The sequence below is a fragment of the Hyla sarda genome, chromosome 11 (genome assembly GCF_029499605.1).
Source record: "Hyla sarda isolate aHylSar1 chromosome 11, aHylSar1.hap1, whole genome shotgun sequence".
Lineage (NCBI taxonomy): Eukaryota > Metazoa > Chordata > Amphibia > Anura > Hylidae > Hyla > Hyla sarda.
In genome coordinates, this window is record NC_079199.1 from 13912431 (window position 1) to 13930628 (window position 18198).

At 42.9% G+C, this 18198-nt stretch overlaps 1 protein-coding gene across 19 annotated transcripts in view; it reads right to left on the reverse strand.

Moving 5' to 3' along the window:
• Nucleotides 1-18198, reverse strand: part of WDR25 (WD repeat domain 25) — a 135296-nt gene that overhangs the window by 63153 nt on the left and 53945 nt on the right. The gene's annotated exons all lie outside the window — the stretch shown is intronic.

The window sequence follows — 18198 nt, forward strand, 5'->3', positions numbered from 1 at the left end:
ACAATAACAATAAGGCCCTTGCTCTGCTATCACCCGGCACGTGACGGGGCGCCCCCGCTGGGGGACAACACTAAGGTTTTATATTTTTATACAATTTAATAAGAAATGGAAAAAAAAACTCCCATGGGCATTCTCCTTTAATGTTACAAAAATGACCCAGAAACCTTGTCGACTTGTGCGAAATCTCTTATTACTCTGTTCACCCATATAGAGGGTAAAGATGGTGGGTGACAGACTGCAAACTATAGTCCTTATTGTCATTTAATCCATCATAAAGAACTATGGGGGGGTGCGAGACAATGACAGGAATGGTGGTCGGTAATCACTATACCGCAGTGTTTCCCAACCAGGGTGCCTCCAGCTGTTGCAAAACTACAACTCCCAGCACGCCCGCACAGCCGAAGGCTGTGCGGGCATGCTGGGAGTTGTAGTTTTGCAACAGCTGGAGGCACCCTGGTTGGGAAACACTGCTATACCTAATCAATGTACTTGTCATATGTGGATACCAGGACTCATTCTTATATAGGAAGAACTGAGTGAGAAGTGGTAAATCCAGAAGTAGGTAAAAACCCTGGCAAGACTTCTCTTGCTAGGGACTTTGACAAGTCCTGTTATCAGGCCTAGATTTTCAGGGAAGAAAGGCAGGTTTGGTAGTAGGGCTTTTAATTCCCTTCCTGTGCCACTCCAGGTTCTTAAGACTAGCCCAGATCAGCACAGGTGCTGAAGACAGCTTGTCACTGGGCTTTAAAACAAATAGGGAGGCAATACTATTTGTACCTACATCATTTACAGAGACAAACAAGGAGGCTGTACTGTAAGTGACTACATCATTTATAGCTAAAGGCAGTTCTATCTGTATCTACATCACTTACAGGGAGAAACAGAAAGGCAGCATTATCTGTGCCTATATTTTAACATGGAGAGAAAGGGAGGAAGTATTAGAATTTACAACATTAAAGGGGTACTCTGGTGGAAAACTTTTTTTTTTTTAAATCAACTGGTGCCAGAAAGTTAAACAGATTTGTAAATTACTTCTATTATAAAATCATTACCCTTCCAGTACTTTTCAGCAGCTGTATGCTACAGAGGAAATTCTGTTCTTTTTTAATTTCTTTTATGTCTTGTCCACAGTGCTCTCTGCTGACACCTGATACCCGTATCAGGAACTGTCCAGAGCAGGAGAAAATCCCCATTGCAAACCTATGCTGCTCTGGACAGTTCCTGACACGGACAGAGGTGTCAGCAGAGAGCACTGTGGACAAGACAAAAATAAATTCAAAGAGATAAGAATTTTAATCTGTAGCATACAGCTGCTAAAAAGTACTGGAAGGGTAAAGATGTTTTAATAGAAGTAATTTATAAATCTGTTTAACTTTCTGGCACCAGTTGATTTAAAAAAAAAAAAAAAAAAAAAAGGTTTCCACCGGAGTACCCCTTTAAGTGATTTACAGGGAGAAATAGTAGGCAGCACAATCTGTGCCTACATGTTTATAGAGGGGATAAAGGGGGGCACTATCCGTGCCTACATGATTTGCTGGAATACACAACGAGCCAGTACTATCTGTGCCCAAATAATTTACAAGAAGACAGGAAGGCCTTATTATACATAATTCACAGGAAGATTCGGCGTAGTGCCACCTGTTTTTACATTATTAAGAGACAAAGGTGGGGGTGAGTCTGCTCTACTATCCTATCTGTTCCTACAGGGAGGCATTACTATTGTAATTTACAACAAGAGAGAGGTAGGCAGTACTATCTGGGTGTACATCTTTTACAGGAAGAGAGACTAACAGGCAGCACTATCCCTGCTTACATCACTTGCAATGTGAGAAAAGGAGGCAGCACTATCTGTGCCAAAATAACTTAAAGGGATACTCCACTGGACCAGTGTTCGGAACATTTTGTTCAGAACGCTTGGAGCAGGCAGCGGGGGTCATGAAGTCACAGCCCCGCCCCTTGTGACGTCACACGACACCCTCTCATGCCGTCACGCCCCCTCCCATAGATTTGCATTGAGGGGGTGTAGTGTGACATCACAAGGGGCGGGGTTATGCGGTCACGTCCCCGCCCGTTGTGACATCACACTACGCCCCCTCAATGCATGTCTATGGGAGGGGGCATGACGGCAGTCACGCCCCCTCCCATAGACTTGCATTGAGGGGGTGTGGCGTGACACCACGACCACCGCTCCAAGCCAAGGGATCCAAACGGGTGCTGCACAGAGATCAGGGGGGTGCCAGCTGTGGGACCCCCACGACCAGACACCTTTGGATAGGGAATAAGATGTCTAGGGGCGGAGTACAACTTTAAAAGAAGAGAGACGGAGCAAATACAAGTTGGCGGAGTTAATACAAATGTGACAAGAAAATGGTCATTCCTGCATGATTTCCTAGGCACATTATTATGGTACACAGTGAGGGGCTGACAAAAAAGAGTAATGTCACATGACTGCGCGGCCTTTCGCTCTGCGGACCATAATTACACATCACATTAAATTAATTCCGCTCCCAGAACCACCGGGATGACTTCAGCCGCCTCACTATGGATTTTAGATATTTTTTTGAAAACATTTTGATGCGTTTTCCAGCTGTGATTTTTACAGACAAAATCCAGAGAGAGAGAGCATCGCCACGGGGGCCCCTGAATAATAATGCAGCGAGTTCACAGACGTGGCTTCTGGATCACTGCGGAGTCGGATATTATTTGTTTTACATTGAAAACTAAAAGTAGCGAACAAAATACTTGTCTCTTGTTCAATAGGGGCCCGAACTGTACACAGTACTCATGTGGGGTTATGGCCCCATGATTGATTTTGCTAATACATAGTAACAGTAACAATCCCCTATTACATAGTAACAATTCTGTAAACAATCCCCTATTACATAGTAACAATTTTGTAAACAATCCCCTAATATATAGTAACAATTCTGTAAACAATCCCCTAATATATAGTAACAATTCTGTAAACAATCCCCTAATATATAGTAACAATTCTATTACTCCCCTACTACATAGTAATAATTCTATAAACAATCCTCTATTACATAGTAACAATTCTATAAACAATCCCCTACTACATATTAACAATTTTATTAATCCCCTACAACATTGTAACAATTTTGTAAACAATCCCCTAATACATAGTAACAATTCTATTAACAATCCCCTAATATATAGTAACAATTCTATTAATCCCCTACTACATAGTAACAATTCTATAAACAATCCCCTACTACATACGGTAGTAACAATTCTATTAACAATCCCCTAATATATAGTAACAATTCTATTAATCCCCTACTACATAGTAATAATTCTATAAAGAACCCCTTACTACATAGTAACAAGTCTATTAATCCCCTACTACATAGTAACAAGTCTATAAACAATCCCCTACTACATAGTAACAATTTTATATAAATCCTCTAAAACATAGTGGCAATTCTATAAACAATCCACTACTACAGTGTTTTCCAACCAGTGTGCCTCCAGCTGTTGCAAAACTACAAACCCCAGCATGCCCGGACAGCTGTCTGGGCATGCTGGGGTTTGTAGTTTTGCAATAACTACATTGATCCCCCATTCCGCCTTCGGTGTTTTGCTCTTTGGTCAGCACTCTAGTGTTCAGCTGCGGATGTATTTGGTCAGTGCTCTAGTGTTCAGCTGCGGATGTATTCAGTCAGCACTCTAGTGTTCAGCTGCAATTGTATTTGGTCAGTGCTCTGGTGTTCAGCTGCGGATGTATTTGGTCAGTGCTCTGGTGTTCAGCTGCGGATGTATTTGGTCAGTGCTCTGGTGTTCAGCTGTGGATGTATTTGGTCAGTGCTCTGGTGTTCAGCTGCGGATGTATTTGGTCAGTGCTCTGGTGTTCAGCTGCGGATGTATTTGGTCAGTTCTCTAGTGTTCAGCTGCGGATGTATTTGGTCAGTGCTCTGGTGTTCAGCTGTGGATGTATTTGGTCAGTGCTCTGGTGTTCAGCTGCGGATGTATTTGGTCAGTTCTCTAGTGTTCAGCTGCGGATGTATTTGGTCAGTGCTCTAGTGTTCAGCTGCAGATGTATTTGGTCAGTGCTCTGGTGTTCAGCTGCGGATGTATTTGGTCAGTGCTCTAGTGTTCAGCTGCGGATGTATTTAGTCAGTGCTCTAGTGTTCAGCTGCGGATGTATTTGGTCAGTGCTCTGGTGTTCAGCTGCGGATGTATTTGGTCAGTGCTCTAGTGTTCAGCTGCGGATGTATTTGGTCAGTGCTCTGGTGTTCAGCTGCGGATGTATTTGGTCAGCGCTCTAGTGTTCAGCTGCGGATGTATTTAGTCAGTGCTCTAGTGTTCAGCTGCGGATGTATTTTGTCAGTGCTCTAGTGTTCAGCTGTGGATGTATTTGGTCAGTGCTCTAGTGTTCAGCTGTGGATGTATTTGGTCAGTGCTCTAGTGTTCAGCTGCGGATGTATTTGGTCAGTGCTCTGGTGTCACATGTCAAAGATGGACAATCCTCATTGGAAAGGGCGGACAAAAACCTGGCCACCACACTGAGAAGGCCTTTGACCAGGTGGACTAGGGGTTCATGCGGCAGTGCCTATTCTTGGCTTGGGACAGACGATGTCATAACAAATTTTTGCCCTACATCATCGTCCCATGGAATGAATCTGAATCAGTGAAGTCCTGGCAGAGCCTCTGGAGATCAGAAATGGTACCCGCCAGGGCTGCCCTCTGTCCCCATTGTTATATGTATTAGTCAGGGAACACCTCATGTACACTATTCGACTCAACAACACAATCAGAGGGGAGTTGGTGGGGGACATAGAATAAAAAATTTGGCTTTTGCGGATGACTTGTTATATTTCCCAGATGGAGACCTCAATTCCTGCTTTGTTTTTGGAAATTGATAAATTTAGCGCCCTTAGTAATTTCCATATAAATAAATTTGAAAGTTTAAGCACAGAACGTTCCCCCCCCCCCCCCCCCCCCATCCCGGCTATGGTGCATGTCATAAATCTATAATTTCGAAAATAAGTGAGGAACTGAACAGGTCTAAGGCTATGTTCACATGGCATTGTTGTTTTTTTCCAAGGAAAAAATAAATAAATTAAAAATAAATAAAATAAATCATATATATATATATATATATATATATATATATATATATATATATATATATATATATACACACACACACACACACACACACATATATTATATATATTTATGTACACATATATAATATGCGCAATACTTTCACTTGCTGTCATGGAAGCAGAATAGCTTTCACTAGACTTTCCAGCAATTGGCACTTTTTCCCTAAGTGATAAGCTCAAATACGTGATATGTCACATGATTAATAAAAAATGTTGTGCTACAATTAGGGTTGGCTCAGCCTACAGGCAAAATAGGCAGCCGCCTAGAGCGCACTCTTGATGGGGGCATCGCTCTGCCCACAGCAATAAAGTTAGCCAGCATCCAAACCACCCGCCCATCCAGTAAAACCCTGCCACCCCAGTAGTAAGGTGATTACATGAGGAGGAGGTTTGTTACAGTGTGCCACCCCAGTAGTAAGGCAATTACATGAGGAGGAGGTTTGTTACAGTGTGTCACCCCAGTATTAAGGAGATTACATGAGGAGGAGATTTGTTACAATGTGTCACCCCAGTAGTAAGGAGATTACATGAGGAGGAGGTTTGTTACAGTGTGTTACCCCAGTAGTAAGGAGATTACATGAGGAGGAGGTTTGTTACAGTGTGTCACCCCAGTAGTAAGGCGATTACATGAGGAGGAGGTTTGTTACAGTGTGTCTCCCCAGTATTAAGGAGATTACATGAGGAGGAGGTTTGTTACAGTGTGTCTCCCCAGTAGTAAGGATATTACATGAGGAGGAGGTTTGTTACAGTGTGTCTCCCCAGTAGTAAGGAGATTACATGAGGAGGAGGTTTGTTACAGTGTGTCTCCCCAGTAGTAAGGAGATTACATGAGGAGGAGGTTTGTAACAGTGTGTCACCCCAGTAGTAAGGAGATTACATGAGGAGGAGGTTTGTTACAGTATGTCCCCCCAGGTGGGGCGTGTCAAAGGGCGAAGCCTAAGGGCAGGGTCGATGGGCGGCAAAATTCGCTTTCGCCTAAAGTGGGAAAAATCCTTGCACCAGGCCTGGCTACAATGTACAGTGTGAACTGAGGCATGTTATTCCCAACGATAAGGGCAAACAAATTGCTGCATTATTCGGTGCATTTTTTAAGCGCATAAAGTGTTTCAAAATAAGCGCTGAATCGTTCTAAAATGAAACAGCCGCAGGGCATGTTAAAATGCGTTAGCCTACTGTTTTGCAATGAGCCAATAAAACAAGGGAATGTTCACACTACGGAATTTTTTCAGGGAGATTCCGTCCAAGCGTCCGTCCATCGACACTAGGACCGCGCACCCCTGTTCAGTCATCATTGAGGCAATGCAGCCTGTGCGTAATTCTGCCGAAAAAAATTCCGCGGCTGGACTGGTTCATGAAAGGTTTCCAATTCCAGAATGACGGTAATGTTTCCCTCACTGACAGCCAGCAGACAGAAAGAAAAAAAAACAACATTTTTTTTATAATATATATATGTATACACATATATATATATATATATATATATATATATATATATATATATATATATGTGTGTGTGACAACAAGCTATATTAGTAAATCTGGGTGCGTATGTACCCTATAAGAGCTCGCTTCTGCAGCTGGATTAGGACAGGACAGGTTTCCAGTTCCTGAACGTAGGTATAACAGCTGTCCAGGCATATTGGGAGTTGTAGTCTCTCAACAGCTGGAGAACCCTTAGGGTGCATTCACACCACATTTTTCAAATACAGTTCCAGTTTACATTTTCTATGTGAAAACCGTACGGAACCGTATTGAAAACCGTATGCCAAAAGATGCATCAGGTTGTGTCAGTTTTTTTCCCGTACCCCAAACCTTAGTCTACCACTGTTTTTGGTCCGGGTAAAAAAACTGTAAACCAAAAGTTAAAAACGTATACTTTTTTTTTTATTATTAAAAACTTTATTATTATTAAAAACCGGATGCAATCGGACATAATTTTTGAAACCGTATACGGTTTAACTGTATATGGGTTAAAATTTGTACACACGTTTTGATACAGTTTAGTCAGGTTTTGAGGAATCAGTTTTTCATCAAAAACCTGATACAGGAACCGTATTGCAAAAACGTGGTGTGAATGCAGCCTTACACAAGTAAATTGGAACCGGCTACACGACCACTATCAGTGCCCTCATCTTTAATCGGGACATTCTGCAGGTGCCTGGGAGACTATTTGCGGCTGTGGCGCCGATTCAGCACCGCGCTGTATTTTGCTGATTTTTTTATGGCAAATTTAATGACTGTGACAGATTCGAGAGAGGAGGGAATAAGGTCCGAATCATCGCTCAAAGGGGGTTTCATGTGGGCACACGAGTAGAACACTAACCCTGGAACGGGAGAGATTCCGTAACAGGCCCTAATGTTCACAAAACGGTTTCTATGGAAACTGAAGATTTGGTATTTGCCTTTGTACACCGGGACCTTGCTTTTGCGGCTGCATTGTGTTACCGAGCGACAATAAACACAACAAATGCTGGATACCCGTCATCCCATGACTTTCCTTTCACCCGAGGCAAAGATTCCATTTGTTGCCCTGGCTCAGTTGCCCATAGCAACCAATCAGATCGCTTCTTTCATTTTTAACAAGGCCTCTGCAAAATGGAAGAAGCGATCTGATTGGTTGCTATGGGCAACTGAGCAACTTTTCCTTTGCACAGGTTTTGATAAAATGTCCCCCAATAACTCTATGGAAACCTGGTAATTTATTCTAATGACCCCAAAATGTCATCCAAGAATAGGAAAAAAGTGAAAATAAGAGAAAACTAATACAAAAGGAAGTAAACTAATAAAGGAAGTTTTTACATATAAAAGTCAGAGAGAAGCTGTAAATTACTGTCTAGGACAGTCTTTCCCAAGCAGGGTGCCTCCAGCTGTTGCAAAACTACAATTCCCAGCATGCCAGGACAGCCAAAGGCTGTCCGGGCATGCTGGGAGTTGTAGTTTTGCGACAGCTGGAGGCACCCTGCTTGGTGAACTCTGGTCTATGTAGCGGACAGGAGTTTCTCTTCAGGGTCCTGTACAATAGAGATGACCAGTTGCCCATAGCAACCAATCAGATGGCTTCTTTCATTTTTTTTAAAAGGGCCTCTCAAAAACGAAAGAAGCGATCTGATTGGTTGCTATGGGCAACTGGGCAACTTTTCCTCATCACAGGCTTTCATAAATCTCATCCCGCCCCCCCCTCCCAAAAAAAAAATGTAACATGGAGCCGCCCTCGCCTGGTGTCCAAAAGGAGCAGCTGAATAGGCAATTAGTACAAAACATGTAATACCTCCCTGTACTGTAGGGGGCGCTACCAGACACCAGTCAGTGCATGCACTTCAGTAACACAGGTAAAGAGTACAGAACATGTAATACCTCCCTGTACTGTAGGGGGCACTACCAGACACCAGTCAGTGCCTACACTTCAGTAATACAGGTAAAGAGTACAGAACATGTAACACCTCCCTGTACTGTATGGGGCACTACCAGACACCAGTCAGAGCATACACTTCAGTAATACAGGTAAAGAGTACAGAACATGTAATACGTCCCTGTACTGTAGGGGGCGCTACCAGACACCAGTCAGTGCATACACTTCAGTAATACAGGTAAAGAGTAGTACAGAACATGTACTACCTCCCTGTACTGTAGGGGGCGCTACCAGACACCAGTCAGAGCATACACTTCAGTAATACAGGTAAAGAGTAGTACAGAACATGTAATACCTCCCTTTACTGTAGGGGGCGCTACAAGTCAATGCCTGTACATCAGTAATACAGGGGTGTTATCAGTGAAATGCCCATTGGTCAGATTAGTCAGATCTTTCAGCCATTGACACGTTTCACAGATCTGGACTGTCCGTAGCATTGGATGGTGGGGAAAGTTACAGAGTTCAAGAAAAGACGGAAAATATTGTAACCTGAGGCGATTGTAAGTTGAGGGATCACTGTACTGACTTATCTGAGTAAATACGTTTTGGCGCCTGATATTGCTCTTGAGAAGAGGACGCACATTAATAGAGGACTGGATCCTTAAAGAGGTAATCCGCCGAAAAGCATGTTATCCGTTGGATAGGGGATAAGATGTCTGATCGCGGGGGTCTCGTCACTGGGGACCCCGCAATCTTCGGGCCGGTAGCTGTGGTGTACGGAACACGGAAGCTTGGAGACATGAATGGAGGGGTGTGTGGCAGCTGTAGTCACCAGTTATCCAGCACTGAGCAGAGTTCTGTCCATGCTCGGATGACTGGGGCGCCGCACCAGAGTTAAGTACCCCCTTAACATGAGGACTGAGCAATTAGTTTCTAAAAGTTTCCGAATAAGGTGTCTACAGTTATATGTGGTGCTCGGTTGGAAGTTTGACAGGGTGAAGAGCCATTGGCTCCTCACCTTGTCAGTCACTCTTGTGCCCGCTGGCTGCATTAAGCCAGCAGACACAAGAGGCCGAGCTCTTCCTCCATCAGATGCCAGAAGGCAGGGGAAGAGGAAAGAACAGAAAAGGCCATGCTGAGGGAGCCACTGGAGGTGACAGAAAGAAGAGAAAAGCCACAGGGGTCAAGGGGGGGGGGGGGGGGGGGGTCGAATTGTTGCTGACTATAAGGGAAATGCTGCCTGTGTAATTTGGGGGACTCTGGCTGCCTATGTAATGTGCGGGACTATGGCTGCTTATCTAATGCGGGGGACTATGTACTACCTACTGTTCAAGCTATTATGGAGACTCACTATCAAGCTACTAGGGGGCAACCTATTACCTACAAAACTTATATGGGGTTATCATATAGGGGACAGCTCTGGTAGATCTCTATCCTGACATAGGTGACATTTCACATATTGCTTGTTTAGCGCCATTATTTATGGAGAAAGTGATGGACAAGGAAGACTTTACTCATATTTGCTGATTCTAAACTAAAGACAGTAACCGGTGTCAGCTGCTTCGGTGACAGGTTACTACATCACAATGTGCCGTCAATTCATGCAGACAGCTGGCAAATCAATGGTTTCGAACAACAGAAATGGAAAACCGGAAAAAAAAAACAATTGGATGCAATTGCACACGCAGTAACGTTTATTGCATTCACCCATTTTAGACAAACCCCTTCCATTTGTAGGAGGGTCCAATGGCCATAATCTGGATCAAGTAAGAGATTCTGCTACTGGTAACACCACAATGAGATAGAGTCTAATGCAACCAGTGGGCTGATGTCAACCAATGTACAACCTTAAGGGGTCTGACTGCTGTGACCACCACCATTATTACAGCAAAGAGATAGTGGTATAACAACTACGAGCAACTTTAATGCCGTTCTGATCACTGTGTCTTTCATAAGGCCACATGGGAGGGGGAAGGTGAAGTAGAGAAGTAACTTGACCCTAATAGTTATAGCTCATGGTGCAATTTGATGGTTTTGACCAGTCATTGGGGAGACATGGGGTAAGACATGGTACCAAGCCTAAAATAGGGGATTGTAAGGGGGGGGGGGGGGGGGGGGAGAGGCTTTGGGGATTTATATGTTTGAATTGGACTATTTATAAGTGTAATACTTTTTTATACCGAATAAAAGAAAAATTCATTTAAAAGAAAAGAAAAAAAGGCCACATGGGAGGCTAATTATTTTCAGTGGATCAACCATGCACCAACCCGTACAACCAGTGCAACTCATAGAAAGCAAAGCAGTAGGACACTTTCCTAAAACCATGGTCAAGTATTGTCAAGAGGTCCACAACCAACATCCTTCTCTCCAACTAGTGACGAGAAGGGTAGGATCGCAAAAAGTATTGAACTTTTCTATCTGGGAATAGAGCGATGTATATCAAAGACAAAAAGACGCAGAGCTTCTCATAGGGTAAAATGTCTGAAAGGTAGAAAAAAAATTAGGAGAAGGGAGACCCTCTTGGGCAGGTTTTCTCAAGCCCGGTCCTCAAGACGCCCCCCAACAGGTCATGTTTTCAGGATTAGTCTTTTACAGATGATATAACTGTGATGCCCGATTCACTGACCATAATTATATCCCCTGAGGAAGACTAAGGAAATCCAGAAAGCATGACCTGTTGGGGGGTCTTGAAGACCACGCTTGAGAAACACTGCTCTAGGGGGTTTGCCAACCTTTCCTGGTTGTGTAACAGACACAACTTCTATGCAGGCAAAGTATAAATGGTGCAGCCTTCCGGGTATCAGCATAGGAGCCCCTTCATCAGGTGTACTGGCTTGCATAATGCACGCCAGTACACCTGATTAAGGGGCTCCTATGTCCAGAAATGCGTAGTGTTCGTTTCTGCAATAAAAATATTAATGTGATACAGTGGTCCCTCAAGTTACAATATTAATTGTTTCCAGGACGACCATTGTAGGTTGAGAGTCCATTACTTTATGGGAACCTGGTAATTGGTTCTGAAGCCACAAAAAGGGTCATCCAAAAATAGGAAAAAGTGAGGATTAAACAAAAATAAGTAGATAACTAATACAGATAAAACAAATCCTTACATATAAAACAAAGAAATATCTGCTGGGAGCTGTAATCACTGTGTATGTAGAGGACAGGAGCTTCTTCAGGGGTCCTGTACAGTACATGCAATGTCCTAAAAAAGTAATGGAGCCGCCCTCACCTGGTGCCCAAAAGAGCAGCTAACTGTGGCATAGGTAAAGAGTAGTACAGAAAAAGTAATACCTCCCTGTACTGTAGGGGGCGCTACCAGACAGGGATTCAGTGAATACGCTTCCGTAATACAGGGGTTTTACCAGTAAATGCCCATTCTGCTTGGTCAGTTCTTCTGGGTATTGACAGGTATCACAGATCTGGACTGTATGTACATTGTATGTTGAAAATGGTTTCAAGTTACAATGGTCCAGAAAAGACCATTGTATGTTGAGGCCATTGTAAGTTGAGGGATCACTGTATTATCTATCACTGCCTGCTTGGTAGACTGCGCCACATAGTCGCTTTTTCTTACCGTAACTGGACAATCTGGGAACGGAGGGGACATTGAGCTGTCCAAGGATATGGGCCTCCATTCTTCTACGTCACCCTTTCTCCAAAAGTGCAGATCTACAGAGTGTTTTTTCTACAAACATTTCTGGAGATGAATGGTTTCCCCAACCAACATGATTTGGTACCTACCATGAGGATTCCCCAGTTGGCCCAGATTCTGTATAAAATTGATGTCGGGAAACAACAAGCCCCATATGGTCCCACAAAATCCACCCCACTGGTAAAAACAAATGACTTACTGATGAGGTCTAATACTATTTTGGGTTGTGTCACCAACCTGCCAATCCTGGTTATACGAGTCTCGCGCTATGGTGGACGTCAAGATGATGCATAACTACCCCCCAGTGGAAACAATTGGTCGAGTGTGTGCACAGTTGATAAATGGGGCCCAATTTCACCACAAATGGCTAATGGTGGCTGCCGGACACCCCCTCCTAGAAAACTCTATAAATTATATATATTTAAAGGGATACTCCGCTGCTCAGCGTTTGAAACAAACTGTTCCCAACGCTGGAGCCGGCGCCAGGACTCGTGACGTCATAGCCTGCCCCCTCAATACAAGTCTATGGGAGGGAGTGTGACAGCCATCACGCCCTCTCCCATAGACTTGCATTGAGTGGGCAGGGCGTGACTATAACATCACCAGCTCCCGGCTCCAGCGTTCGGAACAGTTTGTACCAAACACTAAGCAGCGGAGTACCCCTTTAAAGGAAAACTCAATCCAAAGCTAACGTATCCCCTAACCACAGGAAGCCGATTGCGGGGGGTCCGACCACTGGGTCCCATATCAATCTCCGGAACGGCCCCCGGCTAGCAATGCAGGAACGCGTGTCGTCTACTGGTAGACAGCACAGGCTCCATAAATTTTTGTGGGAGTGCCGGTGATACCCAATAGCTGCATTTGGGTCTTTTTGGCGCTCCCATATAAATGAATGGGAGCACGTCAAGTCCAATTCTAGAGATCGCGGGGGGTCCTAGCAGTCAGACCCCCGTGATCAGCTACATATCCTGTGGATAGGGGATACGTTCTTTTGGCTGGAGTTCTCCTTTAATGTTCTCCTTTCTGCTGATTTGCAAAACAAACACATTAACGTAATAGCAAAAATATACATTATACATCACTACTGAAAACAAGCGAGACCTCGGCATCTGAGGACTTCATCTGGCGCCGTCACGCAAACATTATGGTAATCAGGCAGCAGTCTGCGGTAATTATTCTGAATTATTCCTGCCCGATGTAATTTGGAGATAGAAATTCAGCTCAGGACATGGGCCAAACATTGTGCACAAACACTTCATGAACCGATCATCATTGCAGGAAACAAAAGGCGGGCGTTCGCTAGATAGCTGCCATATGGCTTGCGGCAGAGTCCAGCGTTGCGATTACAGAGGGAGAGATGGACAAGGTGTATTTTACAGGAACTTGCTAATACTAAAAGACAGTAACAAGTGGAAGCTGCTTCACTGATGGGTCATAGCGCCCCAATGTGCACAGAGGGCTGTCAGTTTATGTAGACATAGGGCAAAAGGTTTATAAAAGCAGAAATAAAATAAAATAAAAAAATTGGAGATGATTGACAGTCACATGATGATGGGAGTTGTTCTTTGTATTCAAAGGAAACCCACAGGTTGGAGGACATTGTACTGCGGCATATGTAAAAAAAGCTCTCTGAAGGACAACCCTTTTAAAGTTACATCCCCTTAAGGCTAGGGCAGCTATCTCTATGGCATCAGGATATATAGTAGTTATACCTCTATCCTCCAGCTCTATCTGTATACTGCTGCTATCTCTATTGGATCTGGATATGTAGTAGTTATACCCCTATCCTCCAGCTCTATCTGTATACTGCTGCTGCTATCTCTATGAGATCAGGATATATAGTAGTTATACCACTACCTTCTAGCCCTATCTGTATACTGCTGCTATCTCTATGGGATCAGGATATACAGTAGTTATACCCCTATCCTCCAGCTCTATCTGTATACTGCTGCTATCTCTATGGGATCAGGATATGTAGTAGTTATACCCCTTTCGTCCAGCTCTATCTCTATGGGATCCGCATATGTAGTAGTTATACCCCTATCCTCCAGCTCTATCTGTATACTGCTGCTGCTATCTCTATGGGATCAGGATATATAGTAGTTAAACCCCTAACTTCTAGCCATGTCTGTATTCTGCTGCTATCTCTATGGGATCAGGATATATGGTAGTTATACCCATACCCTCTAGCACTATCTGTACACTGCTGCTATCTCTACGAGATCAGGATATGTAGTAGTTATAAACTCTTCTCCAGCTCTATCTGTATACTGCTGCTGCTATCTCTATGGGATCAGGATATATAGTAGTTATACCCCTACGCTCCAGCACTATCTGTAAACTGCTGCTATCTCTAGGAGATCAGGATATATAGCAGTTATACCCCCCCCCCCTAGCCCTATCTCTATACTGCTGCTATCTCTATGGGATCAAGATGTATAGTAGTTATACCCCCCCCCCCCACTCCAGCTCTATCTCTATGGGATCAGGATATTTAATAGTCATACCCCTATCCTCCAGCTCTATCTGTATACTGCTGCTATTTCTATGAGATCTGGATATATAGTAGTTACACCCTTTGCCCTCTAGCCCTATCTGTTTACAGCTGCTATCTCTATGGGATTAGGATATATAGTAGTTATATACCCCCCACCCCCTCCATCTCTATCTGTATACTGCTGCTTTCTCTATGGAATCCGGATATCTAGTAGTTATACCCCTACCCTCTAGCTCTATCAGTATACTGCTGCTATCTCTTTGGGCACAGGATATATAGTCGTTATATACCTCCCCATCAGCTCTATCTGTATACTGCTGCTACCTCTATGGGATCAGGATATAGAGTAGTTATACACCTCCCCTCCAGCTCTATCTACATGGGATGAGGATATATACTAGTTATACACCTACCCCCCCCAGCAGATCTATTAATATACTGCTGCTATCTCTATGGGATCAGGAAATATACTAGTTATATCCCTCCCCTTCAGCTCTATCTGTATACTGCTGCTGCTATCTCTATGGGACCAGTATATATAATAGTTATACCTCTCCTCTATAGCTCTCTTTCCATGAGATCATGATATATAGTTGTTATACACCTGTCATTTTTCCAAACTAACAGCAAAAATGCGCTATTTACCGCAACATTTTTAAACAGATTTTAGAATACTACAAGATAAACATGGTCAAAACACAATAAAAACTGAATGCAGAAAAAATGCAATGTGAAGACTTTGAATTAAACACCTTATTTGTGGTTAAAGGTCATTTCACTTTTTAGCCTCATGGAAATATTTTTATTAAAAAAATGCACTTTAACGGAAAACTGTCAGATATTTTCTCCTGCACTATCCATAGTACTGGTGGATAGTGCAGGAGACGCTGATTAAAACGAGCGCTACCTTACCTGGATCCGCCCGGCCGTTCGCCCGCAATTGTAGTTTTAATCTATGTGTATATCTTGCTGTAAATGGCAGGGGCGGGGCTTCTGCAGGTTAACTGGCACTGACGTCAGCGGCGCTGACGTCAGTGCCAGTTAACCTGCAGAAGCCCCGCCCCTGCCAGTTACAGCAAGATATACACATAGATTAAAACTACAATTGCGGGCAAACGGCCGGGCGGATCCAGGTAAGGTAGCGCTCGTTTTAATCAGCGTCTCCCGCACTATCCACCAGTACTGTGGAAAGTGCGGGAGAAAATATCTGACAGTTTTCCTTTAAATAAGAAGACACATCAAAACTTCATAGGTCCCTTCACATGAGTCCCAGCAGTTTAGGCTTCTAGTTGCTGGAGTCGAGCCAGGTGAATAGGTTGGTCTCATTAGGTGATTTGCCACTAGTGATAAGACTCCTGCCCCTCTCTCTCCATAGCCAAAGGTAATGTAGGCAGCATTAGGAAATTATTTCTTTGATGAAATTGCAGTTAATATGGCTGAAAACCCATACCTGCCACATGAGCTAAAACAGGTAAGCACAATGGTGTACACAGGAACCTCTATATTAAAAAAATAATCCCAAAGTGGTTCTATAAAGACCTGTTGACAACCACAGCTCACCTGCTTCATCTGCCGCATTGGGTAATTGTATAAAACCCTCAGCAGCTGCCGAATCGAGAAGATACAAAGAACAAGATAATGGAAAAAAAAAATGGAAAAAAGTATTCAGAAAAAAAAATGCAATGATTAACAAAGTGGTAACCATGACAATGCTTCTGAAGTTACAATTTACCAATTTGCATATATTGGAACGCTTTTGTCATCCTTTTTTTTTCCTTATGTGTGGATCAGACTGAAATGAGTTCAAACAAACTAGAGAAAATGTTTTAACTAAAAAACAATAATCTACATTTAAAGAAGAAGTCAACAACATTTTGGATGAGATAGATAGATAGATATATTGATAGATGGATAGATATAAGATAGATAGATACGAGATAGATATAAGATAGATACAGTGGGGATAAAAAGTTTGGGCACCCCAGGTAAAAATTTGTATTGTGCATAAAGAAGCCAAGGAAAGATGGAAAAATCTCCAAAAGGCATCAAATTACAGATTAGACATTCTTATAATATGTCAACAAAAGTTAGATTTTATTTCTATCATTTACACTTTTAAAATAACAGAAAACAAATAAAAAGGCATCTGCAAAAGTTTGGGCACCCTGCAGAGTTAATATCTTGTACTGCCCCCTTTGGCAAGTATCACAGCTTGTAAACGCTTTTTGTAGCCAGCCAAGAGTCTTTCAATTCTTGTTTGAGGTATCTTTGCCCATTCTTCCTTACAAAAGTCTTCCAGTTCTTTGAGATTTCTGGGCTGTCTGTCACGCACTGCTCTTTTAAGGTCTATCCAGAGATTTTCAATTATTTTGAGGTCAGGAGATTGTGAAGGCCATGGCAAAAGCTTCAGTTTACGCCTCTTGATGTAATCCCCCGTGGATTTTGAGGTGTGTTTAGGATCATTATCCATTTGTAGAAGCCACCCTCTCTTTTACTTCAGCTTTTTCACAGATGACATCAAGTTAGCATCCAAAATTTGCTGAAATTTTATTGAATCCATTTTTTCCTTCTACTCGTGAGATGTTCCCTGTGCCACTGGCTGCAATACAACCCCAAAGCATGATTGATCCACCCCCATGCTTATCAGTTGGACAGAGGCTCTTTTCATTAAATTCTGTTCCCCTTCTCCAAACTTACCTTTGCTCATTCCGGTCAAAAAGTTCAATTTTAACCTCATCGGTCCACAGACCTTGTTTCCAAAATGCATCAGGCTTGTCTATATGTTCATTTGCAAAGTTCAAACGCTGATTTTTGTGGTGAGGACGTAGAAGAGGTTTTCTTCTGATGACTCTTCCATGAAGACCGTAAAGAGAAGTATCTCTTTATAGTGGAATAATGTACCACAACTCCAGTGTCTGCCAGATCTTTCTGGAGGGATTGTGCAGTCAAACGTAGGTTTTGAATTGTTTTTCTCACAATCCTGCAAGCTGTTCTGTCTGGTATTTTCTTGGTCTTCCAGATCTTGCTTTAACTTCCACTGTTCCTGATGACTTCCATTTCTTAATTACATTCCGAACAGAGGATATTGACATCTGAAAACGTTTTGATATCTTCTTATAGCCTTCTCCAGCTTTGTGAGCGTCAACTATTTTCAGTTTCAGATTTCTAGACAACTGCTTAGAAGAACCCATGGTACTGATTGTTGGGGCAAGGTCAGATGAGTCTGGGCATTTAAAACCTTTGAGATTGACATCACCTGATCTTCCCAGATGATGATCGAGAACAATCCATGACACTGGCAGGTCTTAGCTTTGCAAAGGGGGCAGTGCATGCTATACATTCTGCAGGGTGCCCAAACTTTTGCAGACGCCATTTTTTTGTTTTCTGTTATTTTGAAAGTGTAAATGATGGAAATAAAATGTAACTTTTGTTGACATATTATAAGAATGTCTAATATGTAATTTGATGCCTTTTGGAGATTTTTCCATCTTTCCTTGGCTTCTTTATGCACATTAATAACATTTTTTTTTACCTGGGGTGCCCAAACTTTTGATCCCTACTGTATGAG